This window comes from Psammomys obesus, unplaced genomic scaffold (assembly GCF_907164565.1).
Source record: "Psammomys obesus unplaced genomic scaffold, mPsaObe1.curated_primary_1811, whole genome shotgun sequence".
Classification (NCBI taxonomy): domain Eukaryota; kingdom Metazoa; phylum Chordata; class Mammalia; order Rodentia; family Muridae; genus Psammomys; species Psammomys obesus.
In genome coordinates this window covers 11198436-11206981 of record NW_026585689.1, presented here as the reverse complement: position 1 = coordinate 11206981, position 8546 = coordinate 11198436, and positions in this window count along the sequence as shown.

The window sequence follows — 8546 nt, the reverse complement described above, 5'->3', positions numbered from 1 at the left end:
AGGCATGGGAGGGGATCTCTCAAGGGAGAACTAATAGATATATAAAGATATAAAGGGGGAAATAGCCTTATTAAATGGTACGGGGTATGAGAAAAAAATGGTAAAAGAGGGAATGTAGGGAAGGGCATCCAACACTGATGGCCTTCTTAAAAGCCATTTGTACTACTGTAGAAGTTTCCTAAAATACATACACATGTGAAATGAATTTAATCAAAGTCATCATATAGTAGGGGAGATAATGCCCCAACTAGACATCTTGTGCCGCCAAGAAAAACCTCCAGTGCCCAGTAACGGGTTACAATTTCTTGAGTAATTCACCAAAATGTTCCCGTATACTTGCTTCTCCAAATATCACAGGCTATTGGCCACCCTTCACAACCTCAAGGTAAAGCCTTATTGCTGAAGACATCACTTATGGTACCGAACACATAGATGTACAGCTGGTTCCCACCCAGAAGCTTCACCTTTACTGACTAGCGTTCATGGTACTGGAAGATACTCTGTATGCTACAGGAAGAGAAAAGCAATTATCAATATCTCCCTGCCACAAACCTGTCACCTACAACCATGACCTGCTTGCAAGTATATTAGTGCAATTGTGGTACAATGTTATGGGAGTAACCAGTCATTTTTTTTTTAAATTGGGATTTAATGCCAATTTACCCCATGAGATGAACACTGACACTGCAAAAGATTTCTAAAAACCTGAGACTATAGAGGTCATAAGCCTTAGCAGAAAACCTACTACTATTTTAAGGAATATAGTAACAAAGTGACTCCTAATGGCATATTGCTAAATCCACAGATCAGTGCATACCTCAGCATTCATCAGAGAAGATTCTTCTTGTACTAGATGGTAGTGAAAGGGTTAGACTAACTTTATAACCTGTATGTCTTCTAAACCCTATAGTTTTGAGTTTTAGGTTCAGGTTAAGCTAAAGCCTCTTAGTACCTTTCCAGAGAATGGAGAAATGTGACCCTATCTGTGAGGACAGATAGAAAAAAAGCAAGCAAGCAATGACCTTCACTCAGCAAAAAGAACGACCAGACCCTTGTCTTGGAGATAATGTTTCTTTGCAACCAAAGAAACGGCCCAGACGGCCCCAATTCTTCTTCTGAGTAGCTCCTGACCTCCAGCCAAGAGCCCGCAGCCCCAGTCTTCAAGGATGAGCTAACCATCCCCACCTTGAATTGCAGCTGCAGCCACACTTGGCAGGACTGGCCAAGCTTGAGCACCTAAGACTAACTAATTATCTTACTTTATAGCTTCCTCATCCAATCCTAAATTGCCAAAACTGCAACTTCAAATTTCCCGCAATTTTTCTTTTAAAAACCTAAAGGCCTTTGTCTCCTGGTGCCACTCTTTGCTGACCGGCAGGGGTGACCCCATTGCGCAATGGTTAAATTAAACCTCTTGCTTTTGCAACGAGTTGTGGTCTGTGGGAGTTTCTGGGAAGGGCGCGATCTTGAACTCCTGAGCTGTGAGACCCCAGGTCTTACAGTAGTTAATACAGAGACCTACAAATGTACAGTGTGCAGAGACTGAGAAACTTTGAAGCCCTCAGTTATAAGTGGGACGTCTTCATCAAACCCTTCTCCTCAAGACTCATGGATCTATGCAGAAAAGGAGGCAGAAAGATTGTAAAAGCCAGGGGTTGTACATAACTTCCAGGAGACAATGTCAGATCCAACAGGGCTGACAGACATGAATCCACAGAGATTGTGACAGTGTGCACAATATCTGGAAAAAAAAATCCCCACCTAGAGAAAGAGAAGTAGACAAAAATCCCACACAATATTCAAGAAGGTATTTGCAATTAACATCTTCTGGGGAATGGAAAATCAGTTTTTCTCAGTGGAGTGTCATTGGAAATACCCATCATACTCCAAGGGAGACTTCATACTCAGAAGGAACTGGCCAACACAAAAAAGACTCCATTTTTTGTTTGTGTGTACACTTTGTTTTGTTATTTTGTTCTCTTAGTTATGTTAATTTGTTTTGTTTTCTTTTTCTCTTTTGGAAAGAGATGGGAGAAAGAGGAAAGAGTGAGCAAGAGACAGAGAGAATGAAGCTGGGTGGGTAGGAAGGTGGAGGGGATCTTGGAAGGGTTGCAGGATGTGAAAAAATTATGAGCAAAATATATTTTATGAAAACAATTTTTGTTAAAATTTTCTACACCAGAAACTCAAACAATCAAACAGCCCATTCCTGTGAACTTCTTGGCCATTTTCTTTTCTGGTGAAATGCGGTTGAGAGCCATCCTCATATGGCTAGACCCTAATGAATAGACAAGATTCTTTCTTCCCTTTCTCAGTTCTCAGATAGGATTTCACAAGCTTCCTCTACTGACTCAAGAGCCTACAGCCAACCAAGCCTGTTTCAGGGAATTAATCCTGGGCATGTTTCTGTGGGAGACTTTTCAAACTGTTCCTACACAGAGAACATTGTTTTTACTCATCTTCCTCAGTATTGTTGAGCTCCTCACTTGGGAGTGAGGTTTATTATATTCATTCTGATTCTACATATCATGGGCCTTTTTTTTTTTTTTAACCTACTCCCAATGGTCACTCTGTGGTGCCACTTACCCATTACATCTTTTATTACTCTGACTCTCTTCTTCTCAGGCTCCAGAGCCATTCTTATTGACAGAGGCCAACTGTCTTAACTATCACAGCTTGATTCGCAGAAAATTATTGGCTTTGCCCACTCTTAAGCCTTAATCAGACTTCCAATGCTTGCTCTGCTAATTAACACTCTCTCTTCATATGTATGTACAATGAATCCCTATCTTGTTGTACTTAATAGCCTTTCTATGGTGCTCATGGCTGAACCAAAAAAAAAAAAAAAAAAAAAAAAAAGAAGGTATATATATGCTTTACATATACCTGCCAGCCAGTAATATAAGTTGAAGTGTTTCTGGTAGTTTTTGTTGGTAGCGTAGGCATGATCGCATGTGCAACGCAAAGTGCCTTTCTGTATTCAGAACCAAGACCGCAGTGCAGTTGTGTGATGAAACACATGAGTACCACCAGAAATACTTCATAGTTATTTATGCTTTATTTGAAATTAATTTTTTTGTCATTGTGTACTCAGAAACGTCTTTACTGTTTTCAGTTCTCCCATGTTATGTTACGTTACGTGACTACATACAGAGTCATGACCCACAGTTCAGGAAGCTATGTTGTAAAGAGAGAGAAAGTGAGACTCAAAAATGGGATACCAGAAGCTGGGAGGAGGTTTGCCTTGCAATACTTTGTTTGGCTAGCCTATGCGTTATGATTGGATGTTCATGGCTGTTTTGCATTGATTTATTTTGAGACAGCAGCCAGGGCAGGACCTGTTTGTTTCCTGAATTGGAAAAATAATTCTGATTACTTAAAAACATATTGTTTCCCAAAAGGCTGCCCAGGGCATGGTTTTGAGCTTATCTTTATGAGTTATGGAAAAGGCAGTGCTTAATACACTAAACAGCTGAATTTATTTTTCCTGATGCTGTTTCCATATATGGCCAGTGGACTAGTTTACAGTACCCTTGGCTTTAAAGAAAGCATGACACCGTGCTATAAAATTTTTCTCACGTAAGCGTTTTAGACTACTTCCTAAACGCCTACCTATTATCATTGTGCTCTTGCGATAAAACTGTTAAACCGGAACCTGGTTAAAGGTCACTCACACTGTAGGCAGTTTCCCGCAGAGCTAGACTCAAGTTGTTGCTGCTGTTAAACAGAAAGGTTCAAGATTGCTAATTCAGGAATAAGATGACATATGCTTAGGCATGTCACTTTATCATCATAATAAAGCCATTAGTCACATAACTCAGGGAAGACACTTGGTCTCCATAAGAGATTCATTTCCCTTGTGTTAAGTGGAAGGAACAAATCTACGGCAGGGTTTTCTGTCCGAGGTTGGGTAACAAAGACATGGTTGCCTGGAACTCTCTGCAGTCTGGCTTGCCTCAACTTTTATCATCCTGGACTTTTACCTTTGCTGAATATTACCTTTCTGTTAATCATTTACCTAAGGACAGAAGCAATACAACTGAACAGTGGTTGTAGTTAAAGCAGGAGTACATTACATTAAAAGGTGAAGGAATTATATAACCAAGTTTTCCCATTTCTTTTGCTTTTGGGGCACCTTTTCCTTCTTATTATTTAAATTTTTATTTTAATTACAGTTTATTCATTGTGTATCCCAGCTGTAGTCTCCTCCCTCATCTCCTCCCAATCCCACTCTCCCACCCTCATCTCCCCCCACCCAAGTCCACTGATAGGTGAGGTCCTCCTCCCCTTCCATCTGACTCTAGTCTATCAAGTCTCATCAGGACTGGCTGCATTGTCTTCCTCTGTGGCCTGGTATGGCTGTTCCCCCCTCAGGGGGAGGTGACCAAAGAGACAGCCACTGAGTTCATGTCAGAGACAGTCCCTGTTCCCCTTACTAGGGAACCCACTTGGATATTGAACTGCCATGTGCTACATCAGCCACAGTCACCTGGATACTTAAACCACACAAAGACCCAACAAAAAAGAAGCGAACTTCAGACCTATCTCTCTTATGAACATTGATGTAAAAATATTCAATAAAATACTTGCAAACCAAATCCAGGAATGCATAAAAGATATCAAATACCATGATCAAATAGTCTTCATCCCAAGCATGCAGGGGTGGTTTAATATATGGAAATCTATCAATGTAATCCACCATATAAACAAACTGAAGGAGAGAAACCAGACGATTATGAAGAAAAAGCATTTAACAAAATCCAGCACCCATTCATGTTGGAGAGATCAGGGATACAAGGCACATACCTAAACATAGTAAAAACAATATACAGCAAGCCTATAGCCAACATCAAACTAAACAGAGAAAAACTTAAATCAATTCCACTGAAACCAGGGACAAGGCAAGGTTGCCCACTATCTCCATAACTCTTCAACATAGTACTTGAAGTTCTAGCTAGAGCAATAAGACAACTAAAGGAGATCAAGGGGATTCAAATTGGAAAGGAAGAGGTCAAAGTGTCACTATTTGCAGATGATATGATAGCATGTGACTGACCCCAAAAATTTCAACCAGAGAACTCCTCCAGCTGATAAACCCTTTCAGTAAAGTGGCAGGATACAAAATCAACTAAAAAAAAATCATTAGCCCTCCTGTATATGAAAGACAAAAGGGCTAAGAAAGAAATTAGGGAAACTACACCCATCACAATAGCCACTAATAACATAAAGTACCTTGGTACAATTCTAACCAAGCAAGTGAAAGACCTGTTTGAAAAAAACTTCACGTCTCTTAAGAAAGAAATTGAAAAAGATATAAGGAGATGGATAGATCTCCCATGTACATGGATCGGTAGGATTAACATAGTGAAAATGGCCATCCTGCCAAAAGCAATCTACAGATTCAATGCAAATCCCATCAAAATACCAACACAATTCTTTACAGACCTTGAAAGAACAATTCTCAACTTCATATGGAAAAACAAAATACCCAGAATTGTTAAAACAGTCCTGTACAGCAACAGATTGTCTGGAGGTATCTCCATCCCTGATCTCAAGCTGTACTACAGAACAATAGTAATAAAAACTGCATGGTATTGGCATAGAAACAGAATGATGGATCAATGCAACCAAATAGAAGACCCAAAAATAAACCTATGGATACTTGATTTTTGACAAAGAAACCAAAACTATACAATGGAAAAAAGACAACATCTTCAACAAATGATGCTGGTCTAACTGGATGTCTATGTGTAGAAAAATGCAAATAGATCCATATTTATCACTCTGCACAAAACTAAAGTCCAAGTGGATTAAAGACCTCAACACAATACCAGACACACTAAATCTGTTAGAAGAAAAAGTGGGGAAGAGCCTTGAACTCATTGACACAGACGACAACTTCTTGAACAGAACACCAACAGCACAGGCTCTAAGAGCAACAATCAATAAATGGGACCTCATGAAACTAAAAAGCTTCTGTAAAGCAAAGGACACTGTCATCAGAACAAAACGACAGCCTACAGACTGGGAAAAGATCTTCACCAACCCTGTATCTGACAGAGGGCTAATATCCAGAATATATAAAGAACTCAAAAAGTTAAAAAGCAACAAATCAAGTAATCTGATTAAAAATGGGGTACAGAGCTAAACAGAGAATTCTCTATAGAGGAATGCAGAATGGCAGAAAATCACTTAAAGAAATACTCAATGTCCTTAGTCATCAGGAAAATGCAAATCACCTTACACAACACATGCTGGAGAGGATGTGGAGAAAGGGGAACCCTCCTCCATTGCTGGTGGGAATATAAACTTTTGCAACCAATTTGGAAATCAAGCTAGCACTTTCTCAGACAATTAGGAGTAGTGCTTCCTCAATATCCAGCTATACTACTCCTAGGCATATATCCAAAAGATGCTCAAGTATACAACAAGGACGTTTACTCAACCATGTTTGTAGCAGCTTTATTCGTAATAACCAGAAGCTGGAAACAATCCTGATGTCCCTCAATGGAGGAATGGATACAGAAAGTGTGGTACATTTACACAATGGAATACTACTCAGCAATTAAAAACAAGGAAATCATGAAATTTGCAGGCAAATGGTGAGAACTAGAAAAGATCATTCTGAGTGAGGTATCCCAGAAACAGAAAGACACACACGGTATATACTCACTTATAAGTGGATATTAGACATATAATTTAGGATAAACATACTAAAATCTGTACACCTAAAGAAGCTAAACAAGAAGGAGGACCCTGGGTAAGATGATCAATTCTCACTCAGAAAGGCAAACAGGACAGACATTGAAAGAGGCAGAAAACAGGGAACAGGACAGGAGCCTACCACAGAGGGTCTCTGAAAGACTCTGCCAGAGGGTATCAAAGTAGATGCTGAGGTTCATAGCCAAACTTTGGGCAGAGTGCAGGGAAGCTTATGGAATAAGGGGGAGATAAAAAGACCTGGAGGGTACTGGACTTCCACAAGGAGAGCAACAGAACCAAAATATCTGGGCCCAGGGGTCTTTCCTGAGACTGATACTCCAACCAAGGACCATTCATGGAGATAACCTAGAACTCCTCTACATATGTAGCCCATGGCAGTGCTATGTCCAAGTGGGTCCCCTAGTAAGGGGTACAGGAACTGTCTGACATGAACTCAGTGGCTGTCTTTTTGATCACATCCCTCTGAGAGGGGAGTCATACCAGGCCACAGAGTAAGACAATTCAGGCAGTCCTGATGAGACCTGATAGACTAGGGTCAGATGGAAGGGGACAAGGATCTGCCCTATCTGTGGACTTGGAGAGGGGCAGGGAGGAGATGAGGAAGGGAGAGTGGGATTGGGAGGGAATAAGAGGGGGTCTAGAGCTGGGATACAAAGTGAATAAACTGTAGTTAATGTAAAAAAATAAAAATAAAAATTGAAGTCAAATTTAAAAAAAATGAAGGGAGGAGGACGTCACCTATCAGTGGACTAGGGGAGGGGCATAGGGGAAGAAGAGGGAGAGAGGGAGTGCGGGATGGGGAGGAGACAAGGGAGTGGGCCATAGTTGATATACAAATTGAATAAATTGTAATAAATGATAATGATAAAAAAGTAAAAAAAAAAAAAAAAAAAAAAAAAAAACAAACCACCAAGGTAATCATGAAAATTGCAGGCAAATGGTGGGAACTAGAAAAGATCATCCTGAGTGAGGTATCCCAGAAGCAGAAAGACACACACGGTATATACTTACTTATAAGTGGATATTAGATATGTAATATAGATAAAAATCTGTACACCTAAAGAAACTAAGCAAGAAGGAGGATCCTGGGTAAGATGATCAATTCTCACTCAGAAAGGCAAAAGGGACAGACATCTGAAGAGGGAGAAAACAGGGAACAGGACAGGAGTCTACCACAGAGGGACTCTGAAAGACTCTACCCAGCAGGGTATCAAAGTAGATGCTGAGGATCATAGCCAAACATTGGGCAGAGTGCAGGGAATCTTATGGAATAAGGGGGAGATAGAAAGACCTGGAGGGGACAGAAGCTCCACAAGGAGAGCAACAGAATAAAGAAATCTGGGTCCTGAGGATTTTTCTAAGACTGATACTCCAACCAAGGACCATGTATAGGCATGTATAGGTCCTTTTAAATAAATGTTTATTTATTTAAAAAATTGTCTCAAATAATAGTTTATTTTTGAGACTATGATATAATTACATACTTTATCCTTTCTTTTTTAAACCTTTTCATGTTTATCCCTTTGTTCTCTTTCAAATTTATAATCTCTTTTTACTAACATATATACATAAAATACATATTTATATATAATATACATTAATATATGGTAATACATAATAAAGATTGAGTAGGTTGTAATTATATATTAATTAAATGTAATAATTATATAATTATATATTGTAAAAATAACTTTTATTCACCTGCTGTAATTGTCTTGGAGGCTTACTGCTTCCGTCTGCTAACGTAGGCCTAGTCCTGGAAGCTCTAGGCTATGCACAATCTAATCTAGGCCTAGAATATTTTCAGTCTCTGAGACTTACTA